Consider the following 14,577-nt stretch of genomic DNA (forward strand, 5'->3'; position numbering starts at 1 on the left):
CATCTCCCGCATCCACCACTTCCTCAACCCCGCCTACTTCCCTCGATACTCTCCCCTAACTCTACTCCACGCGCTCTCCTACCTCTCACCTCGATCTACTCCCCTCCACGCACTCTCTGCTCCAGCAAGCGAGGCTTTCTTTCGAAGATCCCAGACAACCTCGACTCAGTCGGAGATCGCTCATTTTCCTCTGCTGCCCCCATTGTCTCTAACTTCAGTCGCCCAGCCGCTCCTGCTGTCGACCCCCTGGTCCCGGTTCGAGTCCAGACCCAGTACCTTCCGCTTTTCCTCTGCCAGTATTCTTGTCCTTCGAATGCAGTCGCGTTCAGACACAACATAGTTTGCATTAAAGCCCGGTCTCCCATTAAACGCCGGTCTCCAATTAATCTCCGCTCTCCCATTAAACGGGAGGGGGGGGGGGGGGCTCCTGTCCCATTCAGTCTCTCGGCGGTGTGCCCGGCTCTAATGGCACTTGCGCCGTTTTTTGCTGCAGAGGGAGAGACGGGGGACAGACATTGTCATTACCCCCCGCGTCGCGTGCAACGGCGCGTGTGTGTGCGCGTGTGTGTGCGTGTGTGTGTAAGTGTGTGTGTAAGTGTGTGGGCGCGTGTGTGTGCGCGTGTGTGTGTGTGTAAGTGTGTGTGTAAGTGTGTGGGCGCGTGTGTGTGCGCGTGTGTGTGTGCGTGTGCGCGTGTGTGTGCGCGTGCGTGTGTGCGCGTGTGTGTGTGTGAGCGTGTGCGTGTGTGTGTGCGCGTGTGTGCGCGCGTGTGTGTGCGTGTGTGCGTGAGTGTGTGCGTGTGTGTGTGCGTGTGTGTGTGCGCGCGTGTGTGTGTGTGTGCGTGTACGTGTGTGCGTGTGTGTGTGCGTGTGTACGTGTGTTAAGGACCTTCATGATGGTGAGTGGGCCCGGGTAAAACTACGTGACCGGGAGTCTGAGCCTTTCCCTGTACACCTTGGGGTGCGACAGGGATGTCCTCTGGCTCCCACATTATTTAACATCTATTTGACCACGTAGTTCATGAAGCCTTCAATAGCTGTACCGGGGGAATTTCGATTTGGTACAGATATAATGGGAGGCTGATCGATGTCCGGGTGCGATCAAGGGATGGCTCCCTATTGGTCAACCACGTTATGTATGCCGATGATTTCGTAATAGCTGCTCATTCAGAGGAGGAGTTGGAGACGCTGCTGCTGAGACTGGAGGTGGGGCCTTACCATCAGCTCCACCAAAACTAAGCACCTGCCTGGGTATTTTGTACCATCGGACACTCCACCCCCACAATTCCCAATGGGTGATGCGGCAGTTGTGGAGAGAGTGGAGAGTTTCCCATACCTGGGCAGTGTGCTTATGACCGGCTCCAGTTTAACAGCAGAGGTCTCACTCCGAATCAGTCGAGCGGCAATATCTTTTCATCGGTTGCGTAACGCTGTGTGGAAGCTACCTGGTCTGTCGTTCCGCACGAAGCTTCAGGTCTTCTCGGCCACAGTCATTCCCTCCCTTCTTTAAGCTTGCGAAACGTGGACCCCCCTAATGGAGCATCTTCGCCGGTTATAAACATTTAGGCTGGCTTGCCTACGATCCATCCTGGGTTTAACCAGGCTGGATTGTGTGAGGAGCTCACAAATCCTTGAAAGATCTGGGCAAAGTCCCATCGGTGAGCTCCTCCGGCAGGCAAGGCTGCGTTGGCTGGGTCATGTAGCCCGCATGCCCAGCCACCGCATGCCTAAACAGCTTTTGTTCGGCCGGATCGAGGGGGCTAAACGAGCGCGGCACGGGCTAGAGAAGAGATGGAGTGATGTGGTAGAGGAGGACGTGGAGCTGAGTGGATTTGCCGATGACTGGTACCAGCGGTATCAAGATCGGCGTCTGTGGAGGAGGCTCGTGAAAGACGCTACTGGGCAGTTGGAGGCAGTCGCCCTCCAGCAACAACGGAGGGCGGAGGAGCGACGCTCACAACAACGAGCGGAGCGCCGGGTGGCTAAAGCACAGCAAGTTGGCACAGTAGGGGGCACAGGTGGTGCATCAGCCAGTCATCTCGGTCATTTCAGTCAGTGGACCAGTGGCACCTGCTGGGTCTGCCTCGTGACTTTCTGCCAGCGGGCGTTCGACACTTCACGTGGCCTCAAGGTGCACATGGCCTGGCACAAGCGTCGTGGTGATGTCACCGCCACTTAGTGGCGAATGGCGGTTGTTGTGTGCGTGTGTGTGTGTGCTGTGTGTGCGCGCGCGTCTGTGTGCGTGTGTGTGGGGAGCGGTAGTGTAGTGGTTAGCGCGCTGCGCTATGAACCCGGCGACCCGGGTTCGATTCCAGCTCACGGCCAACACCGGCGACGATTATTTGAACCGACTCAGCCTCAAACCAGTTCCCCGTGGTTTTGTGATTTCCCGAGGCGGCGCGTGTCCTTTTGTAAACGGTGGGTGAGTAGGCGAGTTGGTGAGTGGGTGCATTAGGTACATCGGATGAGGTAAGTGAAATGGTACGTCGGTGAGAAGGTGGGCTGGTAGAGCTGCTGAGTAGGGTGAGTTCGGAGGCAGGTGAGAGCGTGGACGGGTAAGCGGATCAATTTGTGAGCAGGTGAGCGGGTGAGTGGATGGGCCGGTGAGCGGATGAGGGCGAGCCAGCTCGTGCTTGAGATCGTGAGACAGGTGAGCAGGTTAGTGGATGAGTAGGTGAGTGGAATTAGAAGATGAGTGGGTGGGTGAGGTGAAGGGATGAGCGGGTGAGCAGGTGGGCGAGGTGGGCGAGGTGGGCGAGGTGGAGCGGGTGAAGGAGCAGGCGGGCACAACGAGTGATTGAGAACGGCAAGCGAAGCTGAGCGAGCAGGTGAACGCCGGTGTAAAGTTATCTGCATAATAATAATCAGTGGGCGCAGTAGCCGCTCACGATCGGAGCGCGGACAGAGCGAACACTCAGCCCCCCCCCACTACACCCCCCCCCCTCAAACCACTCCACCGCCCGGCTCCCCTCCCTCGCCGCCGCTGTAAAGACGCTAACGAGCCTAAACGAGGCGCCTCGACAGCACGGGGGCGCAGCCAACGCGCCGCGTCACGTGCGCGCAGCGAGCAGAGGAAGACGCAACGACGACGGCAACAACAAAGGCAAAGATCCCCCATATAGCTACCCCCCGGCGTGAGGGTAGAGTGCCGATGAGTTAGCGAGCGCCTCTCTCGAGGGGTCGGCGCGCTGCGCGAGGCGGCTGCATGGCACGGGAGCGACATCAGCACCACGCCCTTGGACCGACCACGCAGAGACAAACATCATCACCCGTGTAGCCTCCAGCAGACTGATGGGGCAAATGCTGTTAGAGAGACCGACACGGCACGCGAGGGAGTGGGTGGCCATCAGCTCCACGCCCGACCGCCTTTGTCTCCCCAGTGCCGATGTTTCCACACACCGCACCAGGTGGGACCTATAGGGAGGCGCAGGACCGGCTCAGATGATCGTCACTGTGTGTTGGTGGCCGTGAGCGGAATTCGAACTGGGGTAGCCGGTTTCGTAACGAAGTGCGCTAACCTCTACACTACCGCCCCCACATACACACACACACATCCACACACACACATCCACACACACACATCCACACACACACATCCACACACACACATCCACACACACACATCCACACACACACATCCACACACACACATCCACACACACACATCCACACACACACATCCACACACACACATCCGCACACACACACGTCCGGACACACACGTGCGCGGCGCACACACATCCGCACACACACACGTCCGCACACACACGTGCGCGGCGCACACACGAGCACACGCCACACGCACACAAAGGGGACACCGCCGCTATCGCAAGCGTGATGCGAAAGAGAACAACACTGCCCCCCCCTTCTCTGCTAAAGCCCCCCCCCACACACCTCCCCCCACCCCTTCCCACGTCCACCCCCCTCTCTTTCAAAACGCGGCTCGGCCGCGCACAGTAAACACAACGCGCGCACGACGCGGTCCCACGGGGCCTCGCGCGATTAATGACCTTCATTTCTCTCCGTCATCCCGCCCGCTGATAGCGGCCCCCTCCCTCCTCACACCGAACCTCGCTCCCTCCCTCCTTCCTTCCTTACTCCCACCTCGCACACACCTCCCCCAGTGCCCGCCATCCCCCCCCCCTCCTCCGCCCCTCACGCCTGGATGGAAGCCCTCCTCGGCGCCGCCCTTCAATATTTCATTACAACTCGCGGCGCAGAGCGGCGCGGCCTTAAAGGGACACGGGCAGCGAGCGTCGTTGGCGGTGGCGCAAACCCTGGACGGGTTCCCGACCCCCAGCACCATCTCCCGCCACCACCCGCGCCCCACGCAGCCTCCACCACAGACGCGAAGCCCCCCGCGGCGTCGCATCCCGCAACAAAACCCGGCCAGACGACGATGACGCACGGAGACGAGACGCAGCTACGCGGCGGCTATAAAACACGAACAATAGAGGCCGTTAGTTTAGCCGGGGAAGCCTCAACTCGAGTGTCGGTGCTCGTGTTGTCTTGTTTCCAGAGGGTTCCTGCCTTGGGGTTCGTCTGGCTGGCTGCCTCTCATCTAAGTGCAACAAGTTGTTGTCCTTCTTGCGCACAGCGCCACGGTTCCAGCACTCCATGCCACGTTTTGGCAATCGAATCCGTTCGGAGATAATAACGTTGGAGTCGTGACAACGCCGCGCGCGCCTGATGATTGTTAGGCACGTATTGCATTGTGGGACAACGACACACAGACCGCGATCTCTCGGATCGCTTTTAACAGACATTGGGGGCAAGTGCTGTTCGCCGAGCAACTATAAATACCCCATACATGGCACACGAGGGTGGCCAAACCTACACGGTTGGCCGCCTATGTCTCCGAAGTACTGATGTTTACACGTCGCGCCAGATACCCACTTGAGGCTAAGTCGGCCTAGGGGAGGCCATGCCACCTGGATCAGATGTCCCCCCCCTGGTGTTCGTTATGCGCTGTACCGTGAACCTGGGTCGTCGGGTTCGAAGCGCAGTGCGCTAACCGCTACACTACCACTCTCTACAAAGACAAAGCTACCCCGTGTAGCCTGGGGGTGGGGGTAGAGGGCAAGTGCTGTCAGCGAGCACACGTACACACACACAGGGTATCTCTGTGCCACACGCGCACACACAACTGCAAGTGCGATCTCTATCCTTATTTGAATCAGTGGTTCGACATCACGTGTTCATCGACCATCAGGCACGTACGGTGTGTGACGGCGTAAATCTAATGTTGTGCGGAAGAGATTGGTGAGGACTGATGGTGTTTGAGAAAAAAATAATCTTTTAAAATATGAAATAAATATTATTATTATTTACATCATTCATTTCCGAAAATGAGAGACTGCACGACCGCCATTTGCAGACCACGTGGTCGACTGACAATCCCAAGAAGGCGGGTTCGCGGATCGCGCCAGTCCACCACGTGGTCAGCGGGTGTAGACTTCTGAAGGCTCCTAGGAGGACTGAGCCTCTAATGAGTACCTGGTGCGGTGTGTAATCATCGACACTCGAGTCGGGAGACCAAGACGAGCGGGCGTGGTGCTGGCCACCCACCCCCGGCCTATATTGTGTCGGCCTGCATAGATGCTGCTCGCTGACAACACTTGCCCCAAAAGTCTGTTTAGTCTGTACGGGGGATCTTTGTCTTTGTGTGTGTTGAGAAAGTGCGCGAGAGTGATCTGCCTATTCGCCCCCCCCCCCCGTGCCTGAGTCTATCTGGGGGGGGGGGGGGGGTGACTGGGGGCTCAACTAAACTAATTTTACCAGGTAGAACCCACTGAGCTATGCAGCTATTTTTCAGAAGCGACCTGGCCACAAATGATCGCTCAACGAAGTGGCCTATCACGTGGAAATTTATAGTAGCGGCCAAATACTCTAAGCGCGTGAGTCTGTCTCTAATTTCCAGGCTCACGCGAAGGAGTGGGGCCCTCTCGCCCACCACGACTCCCTCCCCCGCCTCCCTCCCTCCCTCCTCATCCCCCTCCTAAATCTCGCGTCTCCCCCTCCACACCTCCTCTGTCTCTGTAAATTATTTGGCGATGCTGCTGCTGCAGCGTTGGCAGTGGTGCACGCAAGCACAAAAAACACAACTCAACACACCGGTCAATAACACTGTGGCCATAAAATGAAAAAGATATACATTACACGAAAATATGCGACGTTTCGGGCAATGCGCCTTATTCGTGACTTTTGGAACAAGGGAGCGGCGCCGTTAAAATTCAACTAAATAATTCGTCAATGTCACTGTGACCTTAAAATGAGAAAAAAAATACGTCACAGGTGACGTTTCGGGCAATGGTCCTTCATGTCTAAGCAACAGGGTAAAGGGAGCCGTAGGAGCGGTTATCGCATTGACTGCTGCTGCTCCCTTTAGCCCCCCCTCCCCCCAGCGTGACCCCCCCCCACCGCTCCCTCCCCTCCTCTATCCCCTCCACCCCCGCAGTCCCCAACCCCCCGATCCGCCGGTCCCGTCGCGCGGCCATCGCCGAAGGAGAGATAAAGGCTGAGCGGGGAGATAAGAGCGCCGAGCGCGGGAGATAGCCGCGCGCGGCGGCAGATAACGAGGCGTGCGTGTCCGCGTGCGCGTGTGTCCGTGTGTGTGTGTACGTGAGTGTGTGTGTCTACGTGTGTGTGTGTATGTGAGTGTGTGTGTCTACGTGAGTGTGTGTGTGTCTACGTGAGTGTGTGTGTGTCTACGTGAGTGTGTGTGTGTGTCTACATGAGTGTGTGTGTGTCTACGTGAGTGTGTGTGTGTCTACGTGAGTGTGAGTGTGTCTACGTGAGTGTAAGTGTGTCTACGTGAGTGTGTGTGTGTCTACGTGGGTCCGTGTGTGTGTCTACGTGTGTGAGTGTGTGTGTCTACGTGTGTGAGTGTGTGTGTCTACGTGTGTGAGTGTGTGTGTCTACGTGTGTGAGTGTGTGTGTGTGTCTACGTGAGTGCGTGTGTGTGTCCGTGAGTGTGTCTACGTGAGTGTGTGTGTGTACATGAGTGTGCGTATGTTTGCAGGTGCGTTGCGGTTTTGTGCATGTGTGCTTTTGTTCGTGGGGGTATGTTTGGAGGTGTGTGTATCTTTGTACTTGAGTGTGTCCTCATTTGTCGCTACGTGTGTGGGTGTATGGTTGCAGGTGTGTGTGTACGTGAGTGGGGAGCGGTACTGCAGCGGTTAGCGCGCTGCGCTACGAACCCGGCGACGTGAGTTCAATTCCCGCTCACGGCCAACACCAGTTCAAATGAGTACCTGGTGTGATATGTAAACATTGCCACTAGGGAGACAAAGGCGGTCAGGCGTGGTGCTGGCCACCCACCACCTCGTGTGCCGTTCCGGCCTTCATAGGTGCTCGCTAACAGCACTTGCCCCAACAGTCTGTTAAAGGCTATATGGGGATCTTTGTCTTTTTTAGTGTGTTTGGGTGTGTGTCTACGTCTGTGTGTCCATAGTTGGGAGCTGTAGTGAAGCGGTTAGAGCGTTGCCCCAAAACTTACAAACATACACACAGACACACGGACATGCATACACACACACGTACATACACAAAGATACACAAACAAGTACGAAGACAAAGCTCCTCCGTACAGCCTTGACCAGACTGGTGTGGCAATGAAGGTCGACACGGCACACGAGGTTGTGGGTGGCCAATACAACTCCCGGCTGCGGGGACAACGGTGGCACCAGGCACTCATTTGAAGCTGAGTCGACCTAAGGGGGGGGCCCAGGACAGGTTCACATAATCATCATTGGTGTTGGCCGTGAGTGTGAATCCAACTCGGCTCACCGGACTCATACTGCAGTGCGCTAACCAATGCACGAAAGCTCCCTGGTATTTATGTGGACAAGCCTGTACATACACAGTACACACAAACACACACAAACCAGACATCACATATTCATTAAAGGCTGAGTTGACCTAGGGGAGGCCTGGGACAGGTTGGGATACACGGAGAGAGTAACAAAGACGCATCGGCGGGGCGCGGGGCCCGTAGCCTGGCCAATGTCAGCGCTCGCGTGACGCGGGGAATGCGGGGTCCAGGCCAGGTGCTGGCGGGGTTGATATGGGGGGGGGGCAGGAGGGGGTGTGGGGGGGGGAGATTCTCTCTCCCCCTCTCTCCAGAACCCAACTCTTCTGTTTCTCTCAGGAACCCAGGCTACCTTCTCCCAGCTCTCCATCTCACAGTCACGCCCCTTGCTCTGTCTTCTCTCTCCCAGACTTCCAGCTCATTCCTCTCCACTTCCCGGATCCTTCCTCTCCCCTCCCAACTCCCAGATCATCTCCCCTCCACCTCTCTCCCGGCTCTCCGGACCCCCTTGCAGTTTGCAGTCCTCTCTGGGTGCTGTGGTCTCTGACCCCACAGACACTCTGACCCCACAGACACTCTGACTCCACAGACACTCTGACCCCACAGACACTCTGACCCCACAGACACTCTGACCCCACAGACACTCTGACCCCAAAGGCACTCTGACTCCACAGACACTCTGACTCCACAGACACTCTGACCCCACAGACACTCTGACCCCACAGACACTCTGACCCCACAGACACTCTGACTCCACAGACACTCTGACCCCACAGACACTCTGACCCCACAGACACTCTGACCCCACAGACACGCTGACTCCACAGACACTCTGACTCCACAGACACTCTGACCCCACAGAGACTCTGACCCCACAGACACTCTGACCCCACAGACACTCTGACCCCACAGACACTCTGACTCCACAGACACTCTGACCCCACAGACACTCTGACCCGACAGACACTCTGACCCCACAGACACTCTGACCCCACAGACACGCTGACTCCACAGACACTCTGACCCCACAGACACGCTGACTCCACAGAGACTCTGACCCCACAGACACTCTGACCCCACAGAGACTCTGACCCCACAGACACTCTGACCTCACAGACACTCTGACCCCACAGGCACTCTGCCTGCAGAGTCGTGATCCCAGCGCGCGGCGGAGTCAGCGAGAGGAGAGAGAGGGGTGGACAGAGAAGGGGAAGAGCGGCGTCGATGGCAGGCACAAGCGGCGCAGCCAGAGTCGTCGTGAGGGTGACGGCGAATCGGAGCGACCGTCCCGGGCCCCGCACTTTAAGGAGCCCTGCGCGTCGACGTCACGTCGTCAGATGTAATATGTCCCGTTTAGTATGAAAGCCTCTGGGGGGGGGGGGGGGGTGGGGGGGCATTGTGAGATGTTCCAGGTCCCGCACCCCCCTATGGACGACCCTGGACACAGTGGCAACACTCGTGCCGCGCAGCACGAAGGCCGAGGTGAGATTTCCGACTCGGGCGCCTTTCTGTTTTACGTTTGTCTCCCCCCCTCCTTTTCTGCACGAGTTTTCCCCGAGTTCCCCCGGTTTTTTTGCCCATAGCGATATTAAAACAGGTCAAAGATCATCCCGATGCTGAAGAATGGCATGGAAATGACTGGGATGGCATCACACACAGCAGCGACGTCGCTGTCTTCAGCAATAAAAACAAATAACTTGGCAGGACCCTCTTGAAAAAGAGTATTGAGACTCGGTGAGGCTTTTCTGGGTAAACTAGCGGAAATAATAATGACTGTGTGTGTGAAATAGAGGTCAGTGGCATAGTGGCCGTGGGGAGTGGTTGTGGGGAGTGGTTGTGGGGAGTGGTTGTGGGGAGTGGTTGTGGGGAGCGGTAGCGTAGTGGCCGTGGGGAGTGGTTGTGGGGAGTGGTTGTGGGGAGTGGTTGTGGGGAGCGGTAGCGTAGTGGCCGTGCGGAGTGGTTGTGGGGTGTGGTTGTGGGGAGTGGTTGTGGGGAGCGGTAGCGTAGTGGCCGTGCGGAGTGGTTGTGGGGAGTGGTTGTGGGGAGTGGTTGTGGGAAGCGGTAGCGTAGTGGCCGTGCGGAGTGGTTGTGGGGAGTGGTTGTGGGGAGTGGTTGTGGGGAGCGGTAGCGTAGTGGTTAGAGCTGCGCTGCGCACTTTGTACCACTAAAGTCCAACACCAGTGACGATTATCTGCACCGGTCCTGGGACTCCCCTAGGTCGACTGAGCCTCAGATGAGTACCTGGCGCTGTGTGTAAACATCGCCACTTGTGAGACAAAGGCGGCCGGGCGTGGTGTGCCGTGCAGGCCTTCGTTCGGTGCTCGCTAGCAGCACTACGGGTGCTCTTTCTCATAATCAATTACGTATATATGTGGCTACCTCGGATGTGGTCAAGCTATGGCTGCCTACTGGGCCACCATGCTGTGTGTATGCTGAGGACTTTGCAATTGCTACTCACTGCGAGTTGGAGCCTCTGCCGCTGAACCTGGGGCGTGCCACTGAGAAGCAGAACTTCCCAACAAGCACTGCCTCAGCACCCCGGCAGTGATGGGCTAGCTAGGGAGAGAGGGGATGAGTTCCCATACCTGGGCAGTGTGCTCGTGACCGCCTCCAGTTTGGCAACGGAGGTCTCACTCCGAATGAGTCTCGTGGCATCATCTTTTAATCTGATGCGTGCCGCTGTGTGCAAGCTGCCTCGCTTGTCGCTCCATATGGAGCTTCGGGTCTTCTCGGCCGCAGCTACGTCCTCCCTTCTCGATGAAACGTGGACCCCTTTGAAGTAATATTTGCGCTGGTTTGAAACATTCAGGCTGGTATGCCTGCGATCCATCCTGAGTTAAAGCAATCTTTCAAGGGTAAACATACTCTTGAAAGATCTGGACACAATCCAATCGGTGAGCTCCTCCGGCAGGCGAGGCTGCGTTGGCTAGCCATGTAGCCCGCATGCCCAAGCAGCTTTTTTTTACAGGGTAGAGGAGGCTAAACGGGCGCGGCACGGATTAGAGGAGAGATGGACTGATGTGGTACATGAGGAACTGGAGCCGAGTGGACTTACCGATGACTGGTACCAGCGGTGCCAGGATCACCATCTGAAGGATGCCTTTGGGCAGTTGGAGGAGGCAGTCGCCCTTCAGCAATAACGCAGGGCCGAAGAGCGACGCTCACAACGAGCAGAGCACGTAACGGATAACACCCAGCACGTTTGCACAGTGGGGAAGGGAGGCGGTGCATCTGCTTGCAATCTCAGTTGATTAACCCATAACACTTGGGTCTGCCCCGCGACCTCATGGCAACAGCGAACCGTCGAGATATCACGTGGCCTTAGAATGCATCGAGCCAGGCACAAGTGCTCCGGTGACATCATCGTTTCTGATTGGGGTGCGGCGGTTCCTGTCTCGTTGTTTTGTGGCTTGTGCTGCGAACCCGGCCACCCGAGTTCAATCAAGTGACGGGTGATATCTGACCTGACCCTGGGCCTTCTTCGCGGTCGACTCAGCCTTGAACGAGAACTCCGGTGCGGGTTGCAGCCATCGGCACTGGGGAGACAGCGGCAGGCCGGGCACGGCGTTGGCGTTGCCCACACCGGCCCCTCGTCGCCGTTGCCGACTTCATTGCGATTCCCCTGACGCACTTTTCTCAACAATCTTCACACGGGAGTGGGGGGGTGGGGTAATGGGGGCGGCGGGGGGTCTTTGTCTACCCACCGTGCACCTCCCCGCGTGTCCACGTGCGCGTGCCCCCATGGAGCTCGTGACCTCTCGGGGCTGAGAGGGTGCGCGTGACACGCGGAGCCGCGCTCTGTCTCCACGGTAACGCGCGCGCGCGCAAAGTCAACACGGCCAGGACGCGAACGCGCTCCGGCAAGGGGATGGGGGCGGGGGGGGGTTGAGGGGGGTGTAGAATTGGGGGGATGAAGGAGCTATGGGAAGGGCACTGGTGGCCTTTGGGGGACAGGATGCGGGTCGCGGCATAGTAATGTCGTCCATTCCCCTCCGCTGCTCCCCCGGACTCACTCTCCTCTCCGAGGCCACCCCACACCCGGCTGTCACCCCCCCCCTCCTTCCGCCCTGACCTTGACCCCCCGGATTAGGGGTCAAAGGAAGTGGGGTGCAGAAGAAGAAAGGGATCAGACACTGCGGGGTTTCTCACGGGGCCCAGTGAAGGGAGACCCCGATGGCTGGAGAGATGTATGGGTAGAGAAGCGTTATGGGTGGAGAGAGGATAACCAACCCGCACTCACCAGCGCGGTGAAGTATGGTCAAAAAACGCCCACGACTCACATGGCGTAAGGAGGCCCTCGTCCAGAAGAAATAATACTGGCAAAAGTACGTCCACGTGCGCGTAACTCAGGTCACCACGGTTGACTATGTACGGTGCGAAAGAAGTTCAACGCACATACATGCGTAGAGATGGGCGACCATGGGAGGTGTTTGATGTTGAGTGGAGAAGATGATGGCTGGAGAGGAGGAATATCTGGAGATGGTTTTAGTGGCGGTGATTTAATGTCGGTGAGAAATAGTGGACACGGGTGATGATGGTGCAGATGGGTGGTCATTTGTGGGGATGGGTGATGGTGGATGGAGAAGGGTGGACTTGGGTGGAGATGATGAAGATGGAGGATATTCAGTGATGGCTGGAGGTGTTTCCATGTTTGGTGGTGGATAGAGATGGGTGATGTTCAGCGGCGAATGGTGAGAGGCCATGCTCAGAGACGCATGCAGAGTGTGCGGGTGGATGGTGCTGGAGATGTATTGAACGAGGCGATGCAGCCAAAATGCTGGCTCAGGAACATGAGAGATATATGTACAGTATGTATATATATGAAATATAGCATAGCTCGGTGGAAATGGACGAGAGACAGCGTATGCTTAGTGACGATGCGTTTGTGGATGAAGACCGGGAGACGTGGTTGGAGATGAACGCAGGAGATGGTTAAGAGATGCATGCAGACAGACGGGGGTTGGTGGAGAAAACAGACGCGCATCCGATGTTGTCTGCGGGGCTGCACGCGCCGTGATGCATTGAGACAGACGGAGATGGGTGAAGATGCACTCGTGTTATTATTGTTGTTGTTGTTTGGACTCGGCGCCTTTGGGCGAGCTTGAACTCTCTCGCTTTCTCAGACTCCCCCCTCCCTCTCTCTCCACACACACGCACACACGGCAGGCACACACACACGCAGGCAGACACACACACACACACACGCGGCAGGCACACACACACACACGCGCCCCGGCACGTAATTAATAAATCAAGCGAGACGCACGGCGAAGCGCGCGGACCGAGGCGCCATCGCTCCTCTCGCACGCGTCAACCTGTCAGGCGCAGACACGCACGCGCACAGCGCCCATCACGCACGCGCGCGCCGGGTGCGAGCGAGCGCGAACGAGCCACGCGATTCCACAGTGCACAGAAAAAAAACCCGACAGACAAAGATCCCCCGTATAGCCCTTGACAGACTGTCGCGGGGCAAGTGCCTGTGAGCGAGCACCTATCCAGGCGAATGCCGCCACGGTTGCCTGCGGCTGTTGGGTGGCCACCAGCAACCTCCCCAGGTGCTGGTGGTTTACGCACCGCGCCAGGTACTCACTTGGGACCGAGTCGACCTAGAGGAGGCCCAGGATCGGTTCGGATAAGTCGTCACTGGTGTTGGTGGCCGTGAGCGGGAATCGAACCTCGGGTCGCCAGTTTTTGTAGCGCAGCGCGCGAACCGCTGCACTACCGCTCCTAAATTTGCGGGCACACGCACAATAGACAAAGATTCTGTTGGGGCAAGTGCTCGTGAGCGAGCCCCTATTGCGGTCGGCATGGTGCACGTGAAGCAGGAGGTGGGTGGCCACCAGAATCACGCTCCTGCCGCCCGTGCCTCTCCACTGCTGATGTTTTACGCAACCACCGCACCTGGTACTCATTTCAGATACACACGTGCGCACTCAAATGACACAGATTTCCCCTGTAGCCCCCGACAGAATGTTGGGGCATGTGCGAGCACCTCTGCATGCTTACACGGCGCACGAGGGGTGGGTGGCCAGGACCAGGCCCGGGCCACCTTGGTCTCTAAAGTGCTGACGTTTTGCTGCACACCCCTGCAGGTGCTAATTCAAGGCTGAGCATAGCTAGGGGAGGCCCAAACCCCTTTCAGATATTCATCACTGATGCTGGCCATAGGCGGAAATCGAATTCGGGTAACGAGGTGCGCAGCGCGGCACGCTAACCGCTGCGCCACCGCTCCTCGCACGTGAGTGCGCAGCCAACGCGCACACCAACTCACGCGCGTGCGCACGAGCACGGGGCGATAATTCCCCTCCGACGGGGAGGCCTTCTGACACGACTCCCCCTCCCTCCCACCCATCATCCCCCGTCCCCTCTCCCTTCTCCCCCACTCCATTCCCCACCCCGCCCCTCTCTCGCCCACGGAATTAATAAATCAGCCGTAACGAACGCGCCTCGCCATTTTAAACTCGCCTGCAATTACAGGGCGACGGGGAGCCATCGGGCTTCGCTTCGCGTCTCCCAGGCGCGAGCACGCGCGGAAGAGAGGGGTGGGGGAGGGGTGGGGGAGGGGTGGGGGAGGGGTGGGGGAGGGGTGGGGGGGGGGTGGGGGAGGGGTGGGGGAGGGGTGGGGGAGGGGTGGGGGAGGGGTGGGGGAGGGGTGGGGGAGGGGTGGGGGGGGGGAATGGAGAGCAGAAAGAGAGGGAAGGAGCGCAGAGAGAGAGGAAGTGAGTGAGAGAGAGCGCGCGAACGATCCGCATCACACGCGCCGCGCTCGT

Source organism: Lampetra fluviatilis, chromosome 9 (genome assembly GCF_964198595.1).
Source record: "Lampetra fluviatilis chromosome 9, kcLamFluv1.1, whole genome shotgun sequence".
NCBI lineage: Eukaryota > Metazoa > Chordata > Hyperoartia > Petromyzontiformes > Petromyzontidae > Lampetra > Lampetra fluviatilis.